Source organism: Acanthopagrus latus, chromosome 18, assembly GCF_904848185.1.
Source record: "Acanthopagrus latus isolate v.2019 chromosome 18, fAcaLat1.1, whole genome shotgun sequence".
NCBI classification, from domain to species: domain Eukaryota; kingdom Metazoa; phylum Chordata; class Actinopteri; order Spariformes; family Sparidae; genus Acanthopagrus; species Acanthopagrus latus.
The window spans coordinates 21,997,214-22,020,859 of record NC_051056.1 but is presented as its reverse complement, the minus strand read 5'-3'; the positions used below and the strand labels follow the sequence as shown (position 1 = coordinate 22,020,859).

The 23,646-nt window shown below is 42.8% G+C and overlaps 2 long non-coding RNA genes across 3 annotated transcripts in view; one reads left to right on the top strand and one right to left on the bottom strand.

Moving 5' to 3' along the window:
• LOC119007314 overlaps positions 1–15,243 on the bottom strand; it is a 94,300-nt gene extending 79,057 nt beyond the window's left edge. For both annotated transcript variants that reach the window (XR_005071095.1, XR_005071096.1), the window contains exon 1: positions 15,007–15,243. This is a non-coding gene — a long non-coding RNA (uncharacterized LOC119007314). The remainder of the gene's footprint in view (positions 1–15,006) is intronic.
• Positions 15,244–18,151: 2,908 nt separating this feature from the next.
• On the top strand, positions 18,152–21,272 carry LOC119007315. Its single transcript, XR_005071097.1, has 2 exons — positions 18,152–18,289; positions 19,265–21,272. It is a non-coding gene; the product is annotated as an uncharacterized LOC119007315 (long non-coding RNA).
• The last annotated feature ends 2,374 nt before the right edge of the window (positions 21,273–23,646 follow it).

The window sequence follows — 23,646 nt, the reverse complement described above, 5'->3', positions numbered from 1 at the left end:
TGTTACAATTTTGTAACGTATGTCTATTCAGCTCGACAGTGATTGCGTCATTTCCAAAAATACGATTACATTTGCTGCATGACCAGCTTTGCAGAATGGTGAGCAGAATATTGGATTGTCTCTGCAGAGGCATGAGTAACTCTGGTGTAGGCCCTGAGGCACGAGTATGACAACAGAGGTAAGAACAAACATTTTTACCTCCTCTGAGCCTCTGCACTGCATCCTTGGCCGGCTTATTGCGTACAGGGCCCCCTGCAAATACACCGTGTGATACCATTGACACAGATTATGGATTTTACCTTCTTAAAAATATGCTATGTGGGAGCGTGGAAATGTCAGGGAAGGCACCCAGGCGCCGAGATTTACTGGGAATTTATAGATCACCAAACGCCGCGCTCTCGGGAGAAAAAAGGGGGAGGGAAAGTCCGTGCAGCGGTCTCGTCAGAATGCAACCACTGTTTCCCATTTCACCCCGAGCAAGAACTGATATCTGGCAAATTTGCATATACATGTATTTGCACAGATCCAATCAAACGTCAAGGTGCCGACACAATTCCAGGATTCAAAGCGGAATACCAACCGGTGTTTCGGCTGTAACTAATACCCACAGCCCAAGGAAGTGGAAGGGGAAGGGCGCTTTATCTTCGGAGCAGATAACATTTAAACCACAGGGAGGTTTTGAGCAGACAGCATATAGCGGCACAGGTCAGGTCACTTGTTCTTGTTACAGCTGAAGTGCGTCAAGCAAGTGGAATGGATTAAGAGCGGACGAGCCGCGCTGTCGTGCTCCATTCAAGTTCAATAGGGCATCTGTTTATGCAGAGTGCTGAATAATTAATTATTTGTCGAGTATATGCCTGATAAACAAGGATCTCGGTACATTTTCATGGTCGACGTGTGACCGATCTCGGATCATATCGAGGTTACCCGGTGCAGCCTGTGGCCACGACGAGATAAGAAGCTGTGCCAACATCAACGCTCATATCTTATTCCGCGGTCTTGTGCCGTTTCAAAGACTTCTCTCTAGGTTTCCTTTTTGAGAAACACCAGCTAAGCCAGTGACCAGATACTGTAAGAGCAGAATGCATTGCTTGTTAAAATCATATCAAATCAAAGCGTAATGATTATTCAAAATCTCTCTCTCTCTCTTTCTTTTTTCCTTTCCCCTCCCTGAAATGCAGTTAATGAAAGTGGAGGAAGGGAAATGGAACAGAGGTGAGCGCGAGAATATATTAAAGCCTGAATGGAGAGATAGTGGAGAAATATTCCTCATTCGCAGCCTTCAGAATGTGTTATTAGGGAATGATTTCAACAGGCTCTTAGTAGCTCTCATTAGATGGTGTATCAAACCAGAACAAAACTCACTTCTCCTAACTATGTGGAGGAAGTGGATTGGAAAATTAAATGGGGAGAGGAGAGTGAGGGAGCAGTCTCTGCCACGCTCTTGTCACCGGGCCCCATGCTCCCACTAACAAGTCCGCTCGGTCGACTCGCGCTGAAAGTCATTCACATGGTCTTTAATTTCACTTCATTGATTGGAATTTAAAGCCCCCGGAATATAGCAAGGAAGACATTAAGATTATCTGTTCCCCCCCTAAACCGCGTGGCGAACATTTGTTTTTAAATTGTGGTACAGTACGAAAGGGGAGGAAAAAAAAACTTTTTTTTTCCCTTTGAGTTCGAAAGCCCCTAAAACTTCAGAAACTTTAGAAGACTGAGCTCGAGCACACGCTGCTGGGTACTATGCGAGTGCCTGCAGTTTTTTTTTTCTAAGGGAGTATATATTTATATACACCATGCTGCAGATCAATAAAAGTAACATTTCATTAATCTTGACATGCTGTTCCTGCTTGATGCCAGATGCCGGGGACACAAGCTGTCGAAACAATAGACATGCCTCTTCAGTGCTTACTTTCCCCTTCCCCGTTTTCTTTGTTTGCACTTCCAAAGACAGCATTACATCTGTCAGCAAGACATGATTTACATAAACATCAAACTATTCTTCTGAGTATCTGTCAGGGAAACTCTTGAGACTTGCAAAAATATTAGCATTTCAAGGTTTTTTTTTTTTGCATTTACACTATGTTCGTGTCTCTTTTACATGTACTATTTTTGTTTTTTAATTTACACTCGCACGGTTTGCTTTATTTCTCTCGGACCAAAAGCCAAAGTGCTTTGAGATTTCGAGGGACCGAGTTTACCGGGTCATTAACTTGCGACACTGTACGGCTGTAAATACTGGATAGAAAACAGTCTGTAACTTGGCACCTTGTGCAGGCGAGATGCAAGCAAAGAAGAAGAAGAAAAAAAAAAAACACATTCCAAATCAGGCGCCATACAGCAGGTGATAGGGAAATCAATCAAGAAAAAGAAACATAAACAGTATTTCAATTCACTTCACTCGGCAACTGCAATGCAATCACAGTCTTGAAATGGAAATTACACGTTGGCCAAGTGGCATGGCTATTTTATGGATTACTTTTCCTGCTGATTGTATACCACTCATGTAGTCCGACAGGCCCCTCTGCATGATGGAATCGCCAATTAACGACAACTGTATGGAAATGTTGTCATGTTTGTGTTTTAGAGCGGGCTTGTCCTGCATTCGTGTCGAAGCCGGCGGTCGCGTGGGCACAAGAGTGTCACCTGTGAGAAGAGACAAAACTGGCACTCGAGTCCATTTGCATGATTATTTGTTGTCACTAAACAGAGCTGAGCACTGACCTGGAATTGCGGTCATGCGGAGCAAAGGCAGGCAGTGACCAGGCTTCGTGGATTTTTTTAAGAGACAATGGGAGAAAAAAATGTTGGTGTATCTGTAAATGGCTAATCTGCGCCTATTTATAAAAACTCTTCTCCTTTTTGCCATCTAGGTCCATTTCAATTTCCCTGAGTGTTTACTCTGTTTGCATGCTCACACAGCCCCGTTACCTTACACCAACACTTTCCCCCCCTTTTTATTCTCGTGTCAATTGAAAAAGCCAGCCAGTCTGCACATTAGAGGGCTCAGAGTAATAGCTTAAACCAGATCTGACCTCTTCTTGGACCCAACACGCTGCGGTGTCCCGAACTTGTATCTTAAACATTATACTTCACGTACTGTATACATCAATATCGCCTTTATACATGATATTTTACTTTGCTCGAGTGTGAGGATCGATACTCTATGAATTTTTAAGCGCATCTTTGCTTCAAGGGGGTGGGGGGTTGGGGGGATTTTGCCTGTAACCCGTGACAATCTCATTTGTGCCTTCAGTCCTCTTCATCGCTCTGAACTAAGTTTGAGGCGCCAAACTTATCTTGACAGGACGCGGGGCAGGTAATCCCCCCGGCGTGTCCAGCAAAAAAAATCTGAATTATAATGTGAAATGTCATCGGAGACGTTTATATTCTTCGCATTTTGTGTAAATAGAACCGTCTTTCTCCCGGACTTCGTTTCTGGTTTAAAAACAAATTGCTTTCTAGACGGGGATCGTGTCGACGTTTCTCACGCGTGGCTCCGATGTGTCCACTCCGTAGACTCCCTCAGCTTCTGAGCCGTGTTTTGAGTATTATTCCAGGCCCGAGGACGGATCTGTACAAACTCCCGGCTCTTCTGTCAGTAACAGAAAAACGGCAGAGCAGAGGGGCTTGATTCAGTTTTCTTTTTACATTGTTCCATTCTAGCTGAATGAGAAGTGAACGGTGCGCGGTGAGAAATTGCAGGTACGGGGCTTTGCAGAGGGTATCAGGATTTCAGCAGCGGACTTGAGGCGAACTCTTCAGTTAAAGCCTTCTCACTGCTGACCATGGTACCGCGAGATTTAAATAAAGTTTATGCGCTGTAACAGTTCAGACAGCAACTGGCACGCCTGTGATGTATTTTTTCGCCTAACACCAACTTACACAGACTGCATAATTGGCTGCTTTGCATTTTCTGGATGTGTTAGACTTTTTTTTTCTATTTCTAGCTGACATCCTCAGCTGGCTGTTTTTTTTTTCCATATTGAGTTTTTTAACATGCTGAACGTGTGCGGGGAACATTGCTCTCCACTCCACACATTGCTTTGCTTTGCTCCGGCTGCAGTGGAGGTGTTCAGCTGAGCAGTATGACCTTCTGGGATTCACTACTCTGAACTGACATGAGGCATCACTCGCTGCTGCTGTTAAGTATCTACTGTGAAGAACAACTTCAGACTGATTTAATTCTACTGTAAATGTTTCATTGAGTCTACAGTCTCAGTCTTTTAGGTAGACTTTAATCTGAACCAAGGATATGAAATCATTACAGCCTTTTTCGTCAGTGGAAAATGACAAAAAAAAAAAAACATCACAATTAAAACAAAGTACATATTAAATGTGTAAGGCTGTATATGGCTTTAGGATAAGAAATGATATGGAAATGAAGCAGGCAATAATTAATTAAATTAATGTGAAAATGTAATTTGATTGTTGCAGTGTTTCGTGGAAAAAAAGCCCTCCAGGTTTCTTCAGGCGTTGGCAGGTGAACCTGTTCATTTTCTTGGAATTAAGGCCAAGAGCTTTTTGCCCCTGATTTCAAAAGCTGTGGGACAGGAGCTCGAAATGAGTGATTTAAATATTTCTGATGTCGTGCCCAAATTGAGAGTTAAGCCGGCGTGCAGCACGCCTCTGAATGCGAATAATTTTGCCTTGATATGGATTTTGGTGGCATTTAAAGGGAACATCAACGCAGTGAGTCTGTTTTGTGGTGTTGGGCCACCGAGAGTTCGAGGAGAAGAACTTCCAGAGCAGCTGAAAGACGGAATTTAGAAAAAGAAAAAAAAAAAAGTCTCATTTCTGGGAGCTGCCATTGAAAACTTTTTACATCAAGGATGAACAAAAGCGCAGCTCAGCATGCAGCACGAGTACCGAAGAACTTGTGTCTGACGTCTGGAAGGGGAAGCAGTCTGAGATTTTGTGTAAAGTCTACTTTTATACTTTTTGGGATGTGATATAAAATGATCATCACTTGGGCTTCAATACTGATGAATGTCAGATTGATTAGAGGAAACAATATAGCCGACGCACAGAATACTGAAATTAACTTCTATTAGTTTTCAGAGGGAAACAAATAAAAGGCAGGATGTTGCCAAAGTAACCGCTAACTGCTGCTCACAATAAGTGTCTATGGCTGTAGCTGATAATGTTAGCTTAGTTAACCTTGCAGCTAGTTGCCCTAAGCTGATTTGAAGTCTCCTCAGAGCTCAGAGAAACAGGAAGTGTTGGTGTTTAAAATCAATTTACGGCAAGAACGTTTCTGCAAAACCAGATAAATCAAAAGGTAACGATGTTTCTGTATGTTACTATACATTTTTAAAGGCTTTGATTTTCAGATTTTCTCTTGTCATGATGCTGTACTTTGCTTCGGTTTAGTCACAAACAATACATCGTCGGGGTTGGGAAAACATCATGGTTTGGTGTGAAATACCTGTCTTGGTGACGGTGATCACGGATTGAGATGCTCCGACTTCCAGTGGCAGACAGCCGGTTTTGGTCGCCATGAAAAAATCCACCTACTTTTGATGCAGGCATCCTCACAAATACCCGCCGGTGTGACTTGAACTGTAATCGGCGGCCTCGTTGGCTTTGATAACGCCACTTCTGTCCCCTCCACCCTCCTCGTGTGAAAGCCAGCTAATGAGCTTTTCACGTGAACGTGATATGCCACGTTTGGTACAAATGTCAACGTCGGACCGATCTGTGGTTTGCAGAAACATTTACTGTTAACATTATATTGCGGCGACTGGGCTGGAATTAGCCCCTCTGACCTGGACTCTTGACGCCAGGGATGACAAAGACAAGTGACATGACGTGTGAGATGAGCGAGAGGTAGGAGAAGCGGCTTCTAGATGCCCAAGACCTCTTTTTGGTGAGTTTTAGCAAGGCAGTCTTGGCTCAATGAAAAAAGATGCACTTTTTTCTGTTTGATGAGGAAATTAGTGGTGTAAGTATTTCCTTTCTTGACAGTCTGTGAGTTTGTTTTGTATATTAATAGACTATAAAAGCAGAGGGAGCTCGTAAAGCAATAGAAAACTGCCTGCTCACACACATCTGTGCAACACAATACATTACAGACCTGATTGGATTGGCGTACACAGTTCAATAAATGTATTTCATCTGGACTATATATTTATACTTTTTCTATCGTCTTTGATTCACTGATGATTTTGTGTGTGTGTGTTGCTTTCAGTCAATGATCATGTTATTTGTAAAAGACCTGGTTTCATCTGAGGAAATCCAAGATGTCAAAAATCCGACTGTTCGTTTTCGGAGACGGCTGCGTTTGAAGAGACATCTCGGTCAGGTAGTCAGACTCTTCCATCACAAACGTAAGTACTTTGATTTTGGGGACAATGGACTTCATTGGCGTCGTCAAAAATGAGATCCACCTCTCAGAAAATTGATGCAGTCTGAATTTCCCCGTGACAGATGATTTCCAGTCCTTATCATCAGCTCAACCTTTTTTCTTCTTCTCTTTTTTTTTTTTTTTTAAAGTTTCCTTGGCAGAGAGAGGTAATACGCGTTGGGACGGGTTGGACCGTAATCCCTGTGGATACAGTGAATCTACATTGGCAAAAGGACAATAGTAATGATATTCACCTAATCTCCCTTGACAGATTCAGGACATGCTTTTCATTAACACAAAAGTGGATAAGAGAGCAATAAGCACTGTTTCAGAGTTTACCTAAATCCTTTCAAGCTAACTGAGATTCACATTCTGCTGTCGCCTGTCTCTGTCTGCTCGGGCTTAAGCCAATGCAGGTACCATATTTGCAGAGCTCTTTGACATACTTTTGCAGCTGTATTTTTCAAGGTGCGACTACAAACAATTGCAGGGACAAAGCCTACTTTCACGGGCCGGCCATGTAGACTACGCAGAGCTGTTAGATTGAGGAAGATGCGTGTAAGTAGATGCCTCTATTTTTGCACTTTGCTGACTGCTTTTGACATTGAGTGTGAAAAAAAAAAAGGTTTAGCTAAAATATTTACTGTTAAGAGGCTGCAGAGAGCGTCACTAGTTCAAAAGAAGAATCTCATGTTTGCTAATGTGCTTAGTACCCTCGGATCTATCTATGTGCATTTGAAATAATAGATCCAAAAGCAATATACACCTATCAAGACAAAAAAAACACAATCCTGAACTGGTCACCTGATCAGATTGAGATCTTACGTGGCTGAAATTCAAACACAGGTTTCAGGCTGTAAAGCGTATCTGCTTCATCAACGGTGTCCTTTCTGAAACATCAGATTGTGCTGTCAATCATGTCTGTTTAAAAAATTATTTTTGAAATCTCATTTGACAAAGAAACTATTTCGCTCCTTGATGCCGGGAGGTAAGAATCGAAGGGATCTTCGAGGAACTTCTCTCTCTTCCTTTTTTTTTGTCTTTTTTAAAAAAGTGAAAGAGTGTCAGCGGAGTTTTCCGTTCAGATTGCAAAGGAGGTAAGAAGAGGGAGGATAGCACTTATTTTTCTTTTTAATTAGCTTCATCTGAGGAATTATCCAGCACTAATATAATGGCCCGATTCATCTCCCACACCATCTGGTGCGAGAGCGGTGTACCTCTGGAGCTGATTGCTTTCCCCCGGTGCTGTGTCGGGGTAATAGGCTGTTCAAAGGCTGCTCTGGGCTCGGACAGCTGAGCAGAGGTGGGGCAGGAGCAGCTGGCCTCGGCGCCGTCACCTGCTGCCTGTCAGAAGGCTTTCGAATACGGTTTATCCATGCCCCTAAGTGTATGTATCTATGTGTGCGTATATGTGTGTGCGGCGTACTTGAGAGTCAACTTCAGGCAGAACACGAATTTCATCCTCTTTCCTGAGGTACACTGGAGCGAGAGCGAGTGCACATCATTAGGACTCTCGTGAACATCTGGGATAGGTGAGACAGGTGACAAATAAGCAGTAGTGTCTGGAGATGATAGTACTTCAGTTAGTTTGCACCTCTGCACCTCACGTCAAGTGACACAGTCAAGAAGACATGTCATTTGCCGTATATAAATTGCCTTTTTTTTCAGTAAGCTGTTCACCAGCCCGGCTCTAGGTTGTATTTCCAACACTTGAGCGCTATCTTAACATCCACACCTTGTTTTTTAATCAAGTCCTTTTCACTCAAGTTTTGGTTCAAATGCTGTATTTGCTGCAGTGGTGGGGGTTTTTTATTTGACACCGATGACATCTGGTTTGCCCAGAGTCCTCCGCCACAGCGTCTCCGCACCGCTGACACCTGTCGACTCTGACCGGCTTTCAGTCGACAAACTTGTGGTGTGAATCTAGTTTACCACAGCTTACAGGAGGATGAGGCTTCTTTGTCAGTAATAATGATGTTGCTGAAGTCGCAGTGTTGTGTATTTTAATATCAACACTGGAAAAGATTATCAAGTGCAATGTGAAAAGGTGTTAGAGCAACAAAGAATTATCACCTGCTACTGCAGGTTTTTTCAGCAGCAGATTTTCTGCAGAAAAGAAAAAAAAGCTCTTAATGAGCCCACAGTACAATACTTGCTCAGCACTTACAGTAAAAGCAGATGTTACAAACATTACACAATGAAGCATTTAGCAGCTAAAAAGCTGACTGTCTCCCCAGGGAGTTGACCAAAACTGAGACAAAAGGAGAGCGACAATAGGAAATATTGTTAAGTCATCTGAAACCAGCACAATCTCAATCCCAGCTCGGCAAATGCAGAAGCTTGGTCAGTGGCCATTAGTCTCAAACTGTGACACTCTACTTAGCCCTCGGGTACCAGTTTTGTATGTTATGAGCACAGTGGTTTAGTTAGTAACAGGTAATGTTGTGAAACAGTCACGTTTGGTCAGGTTTAGCCCATCAAAACTACAAATTTAGGAAAAGACCATATCACTGGTTTAAATAACTACATTCAGTTCATCAATTTATTTTACATTATTTACGTAGATTAACTTACGAAAATGTTGCTTAAAAACAAATCAATCTTCACACTCTGTCACAATCAGATCCTCAGTCTCCTGGCAGTCACGTTCACATGCGATCCAACTGCCCCCTGACAGAATGTGCTCGCTCTCTCTAGTACTGCACTAGAGGGGCACTTTAGGACATGACGCAGTAGAGCTACCAGCATCCCACTAAGAAGTGCAAGGCCGTGGTCAAGGCTGCTGTATTTGACGCGCTGAAAAGAGAATGTTCTGTCTGAAACACATTGTTATGGATCCCACTAGCTTTCTTGCAAAGACCATATCTCTTTTATATGACCTTGACAGCTTCATGGTCCTGGAATTAAGTGCTTACGTGAATCATTAAGTTTTTCCACATCAGAAGGCAGGAAAAGGCTTTCAAAAAACGGAATTACTCTGACAGTGATTTTTGTGGCACTGGTTGTCCAGTGGACAACAAGAGGGACAGAGATCTGTGGGGCTTCTGTGGACGAGTGCCTGTTCTTGACTGTCCTCTGTGTGTCCATACACCTCTAGGTGTCCCATAGGAACGATGGAGGTCAGTGGGCCATGATGAATTTCTGTTTAATCAGGCCACAAATTAGACAATAATTTGATAGCTAGTGTGCTATTTCACAACTGCATGTTCAGCGGCTGTCTGTTGTTAGAGGGTTGTGTCTGGGTTTTAAAGCGGATTGTGAGCTTTAGGTTCCCTGGTAACGCGCCGACCACAGCAGTGTCTCTGGGCTCGTTAGGTAGGGTGGACAGGCCCGGCTGCAGTTCTGTTTTAGCGCCATAGCAACCACCAGAAAACAGAGCCGCTTCTACCCTGAGACTGTGAGATCCCTCAATTTATACTCATTAGAGTAGCTGCAGGAGACAACAGACCCCCCCCCCCCCAAAAGACAATCACTGGCTAAGTGACTGAGCTGATAACAGCAGCTAATGTCAGCTTGCTCAAATGTATTTTTGAACATCCCACACAAGTTCTGAGAAACACTTTTGGGACACCGAGCACTCTTCTTTTCTTGTTCCTTTCCACAACTGTCAGCTGTTTTGGATTGCTGTGAACTTGCATCCCTGTTGAAACATGACCGGGTGATTGCGTATGGCTGCTCTTTACTGATCTTAATTCAGTACAACAAAGAGGCCCACTTGTAATATCTACCGCGGAGAAAACATGTAATATACATGAAGACAGGTTGACTGAACAATTTTAAGTGCAAGAAGAGGTGTGTGTGTGTGTGTGTGTGTGTGTGTGTGGAGCGGGAGGAGTGTGAAGACGGGAGGGTGGGGGTTATTGAGGGTATCTTATCTAACAGTTGAGCAGCTTTATGGCTCCTAATAGGCACCCTGTCGGATTGAATTGTAAATATGGAGCACCATTGTGCATTCGGAGGTGTGTACATCCTCTGCTTCATTTACCCGATGCTAAGTCATGACCAGCCTGTTTATTACACCGTGCAATCCACAATTAAAATGAAGAGTGGCTCAAAAGCAAAAAAAAAAAAAAAGCCATTTGCCTTAGCCCGAGCCGCACTAACACAGCAGCAGACAGAAATTTCAGTGTTACTTGAAAACTTCCCATGCATGGAGCACATTATCATTTGATTTCCATCCAGAGTTCTCAATTAAAATTATACAGAGGTTGCATTTCATTACCTGAGCTCGGGGCAATTTGCAGGCCATTAAGCTCCTACCTGTATCAGTGGAGATGTTTTCGAGGTGAACATCTGGGGTTGAGGAGGCAGAGCATGAAATGAAATGCCCCTGGCTCTCTGCTCTGCCTTTTGTCCAAAAAAGGGCCAAGGGTATTAGAACGCCATGCATAGTAAAGAGCGTGTTTCTACGGGGCTGCAACAAATTGGTCTGGGATCTGAATTGAAATAGAAAATCGACCACGAATGTTGGATACCAAGTTTGTCATGCAGCCACAAGAATATTCCAGTATGTATTACTGTACGGCATTTTAGCGGCTGGATGCAGGAATTATACTGTAGTTGTTTTTCATTGTTATCATTGTCATTATTATAAGTAGTATTATTTAGTACGTACTTTTGTCTGTTTGCCAGCATGCATTTAGCTTCAGAACACCTTGATCGTGTCACCAGTGAACATCTTTATTTGCTGTCTAAATCCTGAAGACCTGTAAAAAAATGCAAAGTGCTCCTCGTTGGATTCCCCATAAGGGAACAAAAATCTCTATAAAACTGTAATTGATTTCTGTACCAAGCAATAATAAAGACTTACCATGAAGAAACTACACTTATGAGACCTTTTAGGAATCAGACCTCATTATACCTCAGATCTAATGTTCCTCTTTATGATTGATTAAAAAAAAGCAAACTGCAATTTTGTTGCCTAATGATATAATGCAATTTGGCCGGGTAATGTAATAAAAACTGCATCTTGCGACGATGATTCCTCCAGAATTCTCCAATTGAGACTCGATATGTATTCCTCGTGCATATTTAGCCCGGTGTGAGATGAGACTGAAATATGCCCACAGACTGCAGCAGTAGATAAAAATAATCATATCAGATTTTCATTTCAAGTGATTTTAAATGCCACAGAGGTGTAGGTTGTGTTAACTTTTTGCCTTGCCATGTTTATAGAAATTCATTAACCTGTGGATGTGGATGTTTGGCCTCAATGTCATCGAAAGCGCAGTATATTTTTTTTGTTTTTGAAGATGTAAGCTGTGATACATCAGGTTTACTCTTCCCTACAAGAATCTGACTGTGTGGACAACGGTGTATTTGTGTTAGTACAGTGCCTCTACATGATCTGAATAATTAGCACTGCATTCTGAGGTTTGGTAATCACCATTATGGACGAGATCATACCGAATGGATCAGAAACAACTGTGCAATAATCTCGGTATATCATAGCATCTGATTTGGCATTTCTCATTACATTTGACAGCCTGCTGTCACATTTGAATTTCATCGACTGGTTTCCCTTTATGTAAGAAGCAATATCTATGCAAAGGGCTGTTTTATCAAGTGTTGCTGTGCTTGCTATAGAGTGCCACCGTTTAATCTTCTATACTAAAAAGAAGTTCAAAAAAAAAAAAATAGAAAAAGTCAGTCTAATGTGTTTCATGGAAGAAGAAAAAAAATTATCAGGACCCCGTAGCAAAACCCACACTCTTTTCACACTGTTGTGAATAATAACGTTTCTTTGTTGGGGATTATAGGTCCTTGCTACAGGGTGTTCCAAATAATTTTGCTTGTGACAGCCTGAAATGGCTTTCAGTTTGTCAAATAACTGCGGCGTCGCTGTCTAAGACATGCAGCGAGCGTTCAAAGATCACTTTCCTCAACGCTGTGGAGCGGCAGCGTTAAGAGAGCCCCAACACAAACTAGCTTTTCATTTCTGTTATCATCCTCCAACAGTACGGGGATCTCACTGGAGATTTGTGTGGTACAAGTTGTATTCTAGATGATATGCAGTAATCAGGCCCTTTGAGTCTCCTTCTGTCTCTCTCTCTCTTTCTCTCTCTCTCTCTCTCTCGCTCGCCGTCTCTCCAGCCTGTCTCTCCCCCTTTTCCCCCTGCCCTCACTAAAGCTGGTGAGCACTCAAGTTTTGCAGTGTTTTAGCATTACATCATTCCACATGGCACACTATTAAGCTTCTGGGAACTGGGAAGACAGCCCAGGCCTTCAGATTTGTCATCGCATTGAGCTCCGTTGTTGCGCCCGAACAGATGAATCGCATGCTGACCAAACAGGCACTAAGCTAGGAGGAATAATTAATGCACCGTCCTCTTTATTTGCTCTAATACGGCGCGTGGAACGGCGGTGACGCTGCCTCCAGTCGTCAGATTTCGGCCCCTTTTGTGTCAACACTGGGGACACATATTTATTCTGCGAGGGGACAGGGCCTCCATCCGCCTATCCCTCCATCTGCCCATATGATATTCCATCCAGGTACGATGTCATGGCGACGCTTAGTTATGCAGTGGAATTTATTGTCTGCACTGCGGCAGATTACCATTGCTTAACATGCCACACAGGAGACTTAAAGAGGCAGCACCTTTCGCAGTGTTGCATCCTGCTGGCAACTATGTTGGAAAGCCTGAGGCATGCTGGGAAGCCTGGTCTTTATGCATGGTTTCCTATGCAGTGAAGGACATGAGGCATACAGTACAGCGCAGGAGAGGAGAAGCGAGGAGGACATACGCATTCACATTTTCTTATTCATTTGTTTGTTTAATTTACGCTTTTAGGCTGGTTTTCATTTTATCATATTCTGTTTTCTTAAAGATGTGGAGCTATATTGCATCTCGTATTAATTTGAGCCCACTTTGCCATTTTGTGCTCGACTACTGAAAGTATAGTCACTAAAAAGCCTGCTCAGATGCTCGGCTCACTGGAGAGTTTCATATACTAAAACGTGATGTGCTTTTTAGGGCAATCAGCAGAAATGATCAGGTGTTGAACCCCACTATTCACAGGGTCAATAACTTGTATTTATTTGACCCAGAGCTGCCTTCATAGCTGCGAACTTGACATGTTTTTAGTATTCCTTCCAACTCCGTTCTCTGACAAAATACAGATACAGCCTAAATAATTTAACACCTCTGCACGTCAAACAGGGGTATCAGGCATGAGCCTCAGGATGAATTTGAAGGGAAAGTTCTTTACCAAGCTAAAGGCTATGTAACAAAAGACTTAGGCTACTCCGAGTACAACAGATTTTTCCTTGTGAGAGAATGTGTAGTAAGATGGGAATTAATCTTTTTCAAGTTGTTATCGCCGTGCATATGCTTTCAGATTCTGACGCGGGGCTATAGGAGGATGAGAAAGGTTCAGCTCTTGTCCACCGTGGGCAATCCTCCTGGCAATATGGCTGCCATGTGGGTTTTGCCTGTGCGATGCTGACTGCCTGGGGTTAGGCAAGAAACAAAATGATCTAAAAATGGATTAAATCAACCCTGGGTGTGTCTTTGTTCAGATCCCGTCTGTAGGTAGTTATGGACTATCGCCTACAGCTGAAATACTGGAGCTAGTGGAGTGTTGGGTTTTGCAATTCCCTCCATTGTACTTGCGCATCGGTATTACTTCAGAGCTTTCATTTTCTCGTTGTGTCCGCATGTCATCTCATCCCTGCGCATGTTTTACACCTGTACTGCCTTCAGTGATTTGAAGCAGGTTTGTACCTAACATGCCTTTCTCTGGGGGATTTTCTGAATCAAGGACATGACTGTAGGATTTATATGAAGTATTTTAAGTTATTTAAAAGTCCCATATTATGAAAAACACGTTTTCTCTGGTCTCTACATGTATAAACTGGTCCTCCCTGAACCTGCCAACTCCGATTCCTGCATGGTCTCTGCAGCCCATCCACTGGTAAAACGTCGCTCCTACAGGCTGTTCAGATTCAGCGCCTTTCGTTTTGTAACGAAAGGAGTCATTTACATAGACAGGCCTCCTCTGCGCGTGATAAGAGATATCTGAGATGGGGGCGTCCATCTCCGAGGTGAAGTTTGGTGTGTCCAGCTGTAAGGTAGCAGTGTTTTGCAATATTTTCGCTCAGAGTTAGACACTCATATTGATCTGTTGTTGATTTTAAAAATCAACACAGGTTCCTATATTGTGTCCCAGTAACAGAACAACAGAAGAGACAGTGGTTGCGTTTCATTTTTAACAACAGCGTCCCGGCTATGCTTCCTGTTAGTTTGTGTGTGTGCGCTAACCACTTCATATCGGAATGATTCAGTAATGAGGGTCAGTACAAAGTTGGCTTTGCCTCGACACATACCAGACCCAGCAACTGCACCCGAGCCACATGTAACACCACGTTTTGATGGTATTCACAGCTGCCTATGAGTACGGTGAAGTCAGCTTGAATTTGGCTAACTAGTTAGCTCCGCTTCGGTCCGCTATGCAATAGCGTTCGAGGGAGTTTGGTTGTCACGGTAAAAAGTCTGGAAACGTGCAGACTGGAGACAGAGACGATGCAAACAGTGTCCCAAGAGTTTGGAGACTGAGTAGGAGACAAACACAGCTTTCGCTAGCTGTTAGCCATTAGCAACATGGCAGTTAACTGTAACACAACACAAACAAACTAACTAACATTATACAGAAACACTAACCATTCTGAAACGTCCTGCTGCAGCCAGAGTCCGTACTTCTTCAGGAGCCTCTCCTTCTGGGTCCACTGGAGTCCACACGAAAACACACATGTATTGCATCGTTCTGGCCGACCGTCCACACGGATCCTGAAAACACACTTTTTTGAAAACGGGTCTCAGGGTGGAAAACTCCGAAAATGCAGCCCTCCCATTCTCATGTGGACGGCGAATCCGCATACTCCCCGAAACGATGACGCCATCGCCCCACCCCTCGACCTCTGAACCCCGCGACGTCTCATAGCAACAACAACAACAACAATGGCGGACTACCGCTTGTGTTCGTGTTTCTTGCAACTTACTTGCCTTGTAGTCGAGTGTGAGTCGCAGCAGCAGTTAGGCCTCATTATCGATCCCCACAGATGCTTCTGGTTTCCTTGCACTAGCCATTTTCATCTTCTTCTTCTTGTTTTCGGATTCTCCTTCTACTGTGTGTTTGTAAACTGCGCGCAAGCTTTATGCGCATGCGCTGTCTCTTCTTCTTCTCCGGTTTTGGTGAATTTCAAGCGCCACCTAGAGGCCTGGAATGTGAACTACAGCGTCGTGAGTCGTTTTCAGCGGATCCCCGTGGACGCAAATATTGTTGAAACGATGCCGAGGAAGACAGAGGAAATGGTCGTTTTAAGTAGAGCTCACATGAGTGACTTTGAGACAGCTGAAGTTCAGGACCACAGATGGGCAATGCATGTCGAATACAGTGTTGGACCTCTGACAGCTGCGTGAAATTGATGAAAAACAGTATAATAGATTAATAGATTAATAGATAAAGATTACAGCAATTTGTTTTTTGGCTTTTTGGTTTTTGCATAGATGAATTTCCCTTTGTTTTCTCTAACCACTTGTATCCATCTGGGCTTCCCTTGGCAAACTCCCTTGCTGCACAGGATTTTAATGTTTTTGTTTTTTGTTTTTTTTAAATTTATATATACTGTAAACAGAGGAAGAAAAGGTTAGCATTAAAGCAGTTTGGGCCACTATGGCTGAAAGAAAAGAATACAGCACCAGCTTTTTACAACCCCTCATAATCAAAAGCAGTCTCAGGGAAGTGATGCACAAAATACTACAGGCTGGTACCTGCAATGATGCCAGAGAAAAAAAAGTCACTCTAGTGAATTTTATGACTTCAACTGTGTTTCACAGTAAACTTTTAATGTCTCAAAGATGTGTTGGCACAAGACATGTTTATACAAAGCCAGACAAGTTAACTTACCTGGTGTTATAAACAGTAAAGATGGAAATATGTCAGTCACAGTCAGACATAAAGCAACAAAGCAGATAAAAGTAGGTTTGCAGACTGTTTGCTTTTTTGTATTGGGCCTCTTTGATGCTGTAGTACCAAAATATTTCAGTAACCAAGCTCATTCAGAGCAGATTTAAAGATATTCTATGTAAGATTTCCACATTAAAAATGTCTAAAATCACCAGACTTTCGATATATATTATGTTGTGTTGTGTACTGCGGTTATCCTAAATGTTTCCAACCACGTTCGAACCCAGAGAACAAAGTCTTTGCCTCAACATTACCTCATCCGTGAATGTGAATGTGTGAATGTGTGAATGTCGCTTAGCTGCGGCATCATTCACGTTCATTCTTGAGTCGACCTCTCATTGACCTCAGCGCTCACAGTCACTCAGGTAAAGCCACTTTGTGATCCCAAAAGTTAAGAAAAAAAAAAAAAAAGTATTCTCTGAGCTCTCCTCTCAATGATCCGGTAAATGGCTCAGAATCAGAGCAGAATCCAATGCGACTTTGGCTGTTTATTCCTCCAGGAGGTCTGACTCAGAGCCGGCCGGCTGTGAGAAGATCAGAGCCGCTGAGAACGCTCCCCCTGGCCCTCCCAAGCACATCACACAAGCTTCTGATGTTATGTTTGTTTGCAGCCATGATATATCGGGCATTTTACGTAAATATTTTCCAGTTTAACAATATTCATTAAACTGGATTTTTTTTTTCTTTTTAGCATGTTCAGAGATCTTCCCTTGATTTACAAGAGGATAAAGAAAATCTCAGAAGGCGCAAGAACTCGGCAGAGCTATAGTGTCCTCTTTTCTTTTTTCTTTTTTTTCTGTCTAGTTTGAGGATCTGCCTGCGTGCCTTCAAGCAGCCCTGCACATCGCACCTGAACACAGACAGAATGGACAAGCAGAGAGCAATGCAGAGAGAGAATAAACCAATAACAATGGAGCCTCTGCAATTATTTAATGTTAGACGATAACACACAGTGGATTTAGTGCAGTAAATACTGGAGATTCATGTGATCATATTTGCATATTCCTTCCTGAATCTTATTTTATGAAGGCAAAGAGAGCTCAACACATTGCGGCTGAAGGAAAACACAAACCGAGAATCTGACAACACGGACACGCGCTGCAAATACAGACAGGCTGGCTCAAAGACGCTTGGAAATGCTGCAAGTCGCACCAACAACCAAAAAAGAAAAAAGAAAAAAAAACAGCACTTGAAATATGCGATCAATACCGGTACTTGTTACTTTGCTTTAGCTGCTCAGCATAGCTCGCTTGAAGCTGCTTTCAAACACCTCAAGGCTCCGCAAACCGCACATGAAGCCTTTTCTGTGCTCGACACTCGTAGAAATACTAAATGAAAACGATTTAACAAGCAGCCGCCCGATGGTAAGAAGTATTTACTGACCGGTAACATCTAGATTAACAGCACTCCAGAGGTCCCTCCTGACGACAGAGCTGCAGCTTTCAAACACCTATCAACTGTGAACAAAAACCCTTTATGTGGGCTACCAGTGGCTAAAGTTAATAAGCCAGCTGAGTGGACACGGCGTGGAGTGGTAGGACAATTTCTGGGTCACTAGGAGTCACATTTATCCTCACATGGTTGATGATGATCAGCTGCAGCTCAGTCAAGACCGGTGCAACATTAGATCACAGGAGTTGTTGAATTTTTTCTTATTTTGTTTCAAAATGTATGTATATTTGAGCACAATTCCTAATTCTTCACACAAGTCAGTTATCAATTGTTTTACATGTAGAAAAAGATGCATGATGATAATAACTGTAGGCTGTTTGCTGGGTTTGTCTTAGATCAATAGATAGATAAAACAGCATAAACCAGCACCAAAACACAACATATGTAAGACTTCCTAGTGACTGTTCACCAGCAAGACCAGCATATTGTGTTTTGGTGCTGGTCTATGCTGGTTTTTCTAGCAGAGATAGCCTAGCTAGCCATGTTACCCGCTTACCTAAAGCCTTGTTTTTCTAGCATTCCTGAGTAAGTAACTTTATTGAATAATTACTCTTGACAGGCTGAGAATTTGACTCACTTAGTGCCTGTTCACAAGAAAACAGCCTTTTACTAACTTTGACAGGCTGGCCCTGAAACTAAAACTTAATTATAAAATACCACTGGTGGAACAACCAGAGTTTTTCAATATTAACAAAACATCTAGTAAATGAGCTTTTTTGAGCTTAACACTGTGAATTGCTTATGCTAATTGCTAATGCTTGTCTCTTATGCTCGATAGTGCTAGCTGGCTGGACGCTAATCGTAAACACGTAGACTAGACTGTGAACAGCCATGATGCCAACCAATTATTGCCTCCAACTTTACATTTGAACCCAAATTCACCGACCAAGTACGACGTTTATTGTTTGTGAGACTTTACTCTGTCCTCGAAGCCTTTAGAGCTTTCTTACCTGTGCAAAACATATTTATGACATCAGTCACTGTTCACATTGTCGCTGGGCTTCAGCGTTGGCAGATGGAAAATGCTAAACGATCGCGCCAGAAGGTTAAAAATATTGCGTTTTGTGGAAATTACTGTGCAGGAGTTATAGTATTTTATTTTATAGCCAGTTAAATATTTAATTGTACATAGTATTTAATTGTGTTTTTTTTTATTATTGTATATAGTACATGAATGTACGCGTTGCTATAATAACCTAATTCACCTTTGGGCATTAATAAAGTCATCTATCTATCTATCTATCTATCTATCTATCTATCTATCTATCTATCTATCTATCTATCTATCTATCTATCGTGTTATTTCATGCTGAATGAAAACAGTTCAGGCCATGAGCTAAGCTAAATAAATACACAACTGCACATTTTGAACACCATTTATGAGTAGTAGACATATTTATTAGTTTTAGTTTGCCCTGTAAATTTCCATTGTGTTGTGTTGGACAACCGTTCCCTCATTTTCACTGTGCTTCCATAACATTCTCACCCCGTACTCTTCAGACCGCCAACATGTCTGCGTACGCTGACCTGGAGCTTGCACAGCGGTGGACATTTGTCGGGTCCTCATCCATTTCCGAGGCTCTCCATTATGGCTCCGGATGACAGATGTAGATACGGCGGTGCTCTCCCTCAGGCTGTAAAGCACCAGGCCTAACCTTCCCTCCACCAGAAGTAATGGTCCACACCTTTAATTGTCGTGGGCTGTTCATCTTCACTAACAATAGCAGTAAGCAATGGGTCTGGGAGAGAAAGGCAGTCGTGTCTGACAAAGGAAGTGATTTAGCTCTGGAGGCAATTGGTAAGCGGGGCGTTGCAGGGGCAGCAGTAATGTGCAGAGAGAGAGATCATATGGGGTAAGAGGCGTAACAGACACAATAGTGGGACACACAGGCGACGCTGTGTGTTTTTTTCCCCCTCGCTGCAAAGATTTATCTCGAAAAAAGAGGCAGTAAAATGTATATTGTGCGCGTCCTTCATGGAGTGAGAGCTTGTGTTATTGAAGTGGACGTGATGTTCTCTGAATTATGGATGTCGGCGAATGCTTAAGGAAGTAAGTTGGACAAGAGCAGCAACTTTTCCCATCGCGGCTGTATCAGTCAGAAAACAAACAGCAGATCGCATTTAAAGAAATGGGCTGTTTGTGGAAGGTGATTTGTTTTTTGTTTTTTTTTAGGTTTTTGATGCTTCCTCATTATTTCATTTGATGTCAAAACATCATTTGATGCTCAACTTTCAAAAGTCTGCTCTCGCTTCTGTATTTCTTTATTCCGCTACAGCCTTCTAAAGAGGCAAAACTGCTGCGGAGAAGAAAAAGAAAAAGAAAAAAAAACTCCTGCTATTGATGGGTCACTAGTTTACTGTCTGAATTAGACACATAACATAAGGAACAGACAAGTGTAGTTACCAAATTAAAGTGTGTTTCCTGGGAAAGTTGAGGCCCATTAAAATGATAGATTGCATGGTGTGTGCAAAGGGATGCTTTACACCCACCAAACAGTCTAATTGCATTCAGTCCTGTAAGAAGTCCACAAATGTTGAATCTAGAATCTCGGGCGTATTGGCAGCAAGCTGCTAGACAGCAGATGACTAGCTTCAAACGAGTAGCGAGGGGGGAGGGATGTTAAATCTTGACAAACAGTGAGAGCCAGTGTCCACATCATCTCTCGCCCCTGACAGGCTTCCCCATGCATGAATTCAAAGCTGGTGAAAGAAAAAAAAAGAAAAAACATGGCTGGATTCATTTTGATCTGACATCCATCATGTAGATCAGTGTTGTGGTTTCACTGTACTGTGTCCACGATAAGATGTTTTGGCAATCGGCCCATGACATCTGTTAAAGCCAGTCGAGTGAAACTGGGACCAATTTGGCATTTCTGTCACAAGTTGTTATTGTTGGCTTCCCGCTTTGAACGCTATCCATTCACCGTCCCATCAACGTAACAGATCTGTATGTTTAAAAAGAAGGCATACTGTATATGAAGCTTATCGCGTTCGTGATCTTTTTTTTTTTTTTAAGGTTGAAATTTGCCTTCCTGTTGCATCAGATTCTCTGATCCTGTAACGTGTTTGGATTTTCATTTTCTATTTTTTTTTTCCTCCCCCTCTGCTGTTTCTACACCCAGGAGACGGTTTGCAAATTGGAAAGAATTGGGAGGGACTGCAGTTTGCGTTCTCTTTTCATTTGTCAGTAGAACCAGGGAAAAAAAAAAAAAAAAAGCCTCACAGCCAGTTGCCGGGGGGTAAATGGGTTTTGTGTACTAGTTTAAAACCATTAAGAAACAAACTACACGATTGGCTGCAATATTAATGATGATGTTGAGATGCGGACCAGACGCATGTCTAAGAGTCGGGAAGGACCCTTTGATGGTTAAAAAACAAAACAGTCTCTTGTGCGCTCGTCCAATCAAACGCCGGTCTGCATTCTCTCGGCACTGACGGTGATGTTTAACCGCGCAGGGATTGAGTTCGTAAGCGGTGTCCGAAACCCGCGTTTGGAGCACCAGCTTATTGAATTACAGCTAAAACTACCCCGCAGTATTTTCTGCAGCAGCTTGTATGGCTGAAGCATGGCAGCATGTGTGCGGAAGGCGTTAGGCAGATGGGATGTGTCTGATATCTCTCACTCAACATAATGAGACGAGAATGCGCCTCACCAATCTCAGGGCCCGTCTGATGGCAAGAGACACAGTGCCCACTCATACGGGAGGGATCTTTCCCCTCTTCAAAGATAATGAGATGACAATTTATTCAACTATCATTAGATAGAGACAGGGTTTCTTTGGGGTTGGGGGAGGGGGATGTGGGGGGCGGTGGAGGGAGAAACATTCTACAGTACTCGTCTGCTGCCTTTGATCAGACGAGAAAAGCAACTGTCATTCTTTGTATCAGCGCCGGACTCATGAAAGCGCAGCTAACTACTTTATCACCGTCAGTGTCACTTAAAGGCTAGAGTTTGTGGCGTACTTCCTCCAGCGAGCAAACGGGGAGGTCGGGGGGGGTGGATTTCTCAAGTTCACCTGGATTGTTGAAGTCGAGCAGGAAGCGGCTGGATACTGTCCCGCCGCCCGCGTGGTATGTTAAATCTCTGCGTCTCTCTGAAGCCGCTTCGCCTGACAAAATATTGTTTGGCGGTGTAAAATCAATTCACCGTCACCTGGGAAAGAAGAAGACAACATTTTGCCTGGCACGGCGCTCCGTTGCGAGATGTCAAAAGTGCCATGTTAACAGGCTTATTTAAGCAGGCCTGACGAGACCATCTTATTCTAAGTTGACAGTTTGTTGTGGCACTCGTGGAGGGATCCATCTTGTCTTTTGTCCCCGTGGCGAAGATGATCCCGCGCATGCTGTTTTTTTCCTTTCTTAAATTCTCAGTCTTTCTCTGAACGCAGTGTTTTGACAAATAAAACATCAAAATCCCTTTTCTTCGTCTTCTTTCTCTTTTTTTTTCAGGCATTCTTCACTGAGCATTAGGCCAACTGATCTGTAGTTCTGAAGTTCTGAGACGGTATTTTGACAGCGAACAATTATGCAGCGTTATCTTTCGTCTGGCAGAAGAAAAATCCTGCGCTCGTCACATTTTTGTCTTTGTGATAATGCAACAGTTTGTGAAGACTTTCAATCCTCCTGATCCAGAATAATACAGTTTATATTAAATAAGACAGCAACCTGGTGCATGTCCCCTCTACAGGCGATCGATATACATTCTTTGCAACTCGTGCTGAGCTGTTGCATCTTCCTCTCATCGCTGTCTGTGCACTGTCACAAAAAAGAGAGAATAAGATACAAGGGGGAGCTGCTCTCTCACTCCTCAAAAAAAAAAAAAACAATATGGAAAAGAAGGTTGGAGCCGAGCTTGAAAATGGAACAATCTGTCTACATTTGTCACACAATTATTGAGACTGTTCAAACTTTGGCGACGCCAAAATCCCTTTAAAACCTAACAAATCATCTCTCAAGTCAGAACTCATTTTTCCTCGTGGGCTTCATGCCTCCCCCTGAAAAACTGCGAGATGCTCATTTGAAAGTAAGAGAGGGAGACGCCTTAAACATCCAATTTCCCAACATTTCATCATCGTGTCTCGATAATTATGCGGGGTTATTAGCTCAAGTATTTGTCCTTGGCATTCTTAATGCCGGTTGACATTTATTATGAACAGTAATGCTACTGGAGATCTTTGATTTGCCCGTCTGCAGTGGTTCAGTGTGGTTCGGTGTGTTCTCTGCAGTGCAACAGCACCCTCTCTTGATAATTTATGATATGATTACATCACCATGAGCACAGCATACTGAGTGCGAGCGTGTGGTTGCTGATGAAAACAGACGCAGACTCCCAAAGTGCTGAGATGAACCGTAAAGGAGGGCTGCAGATTTAAAATGCTTTGCTTGCATGCTTTAATTACAGCTTCAGCACCTGAGCTGGTGTTATATCATTTTTTGGGGGGGACCTCTGCTCTGAAAATGCTTCATCACATTCCCACTTCCTGTATGAGTTTGTTCGACAGTGAGTGCACAAAATCTCTTTGACTCAAATCTCAAAAGCTGATTGTCCCAATCACGTGTCTTTGTGTCTGCCTCCTCCTTTGTGATGTTTTTGGATTTAAAATAGTAATTCACTGAGGGACATTGGATTTCCTTCTAGTACATTCGGCATGAAAACAACTGTAAATTTAACATGTTATGTATTTGGCTAAATGACCTGAAATAATCACGATCATATTTATTACTAGTGAAGTGGGCCTGTTTTGATGTGATGTACTGTGAGGGCATGTTTGATGTTAATTAGCGCGGTGGTAATCTCTGCATGTCACTGAAGGTGACTCAAACGTACACCATAGGAAAGTGCGTTAAATTCCTGGGATTAAAGTCAAGGGAGAAGTGAGGAT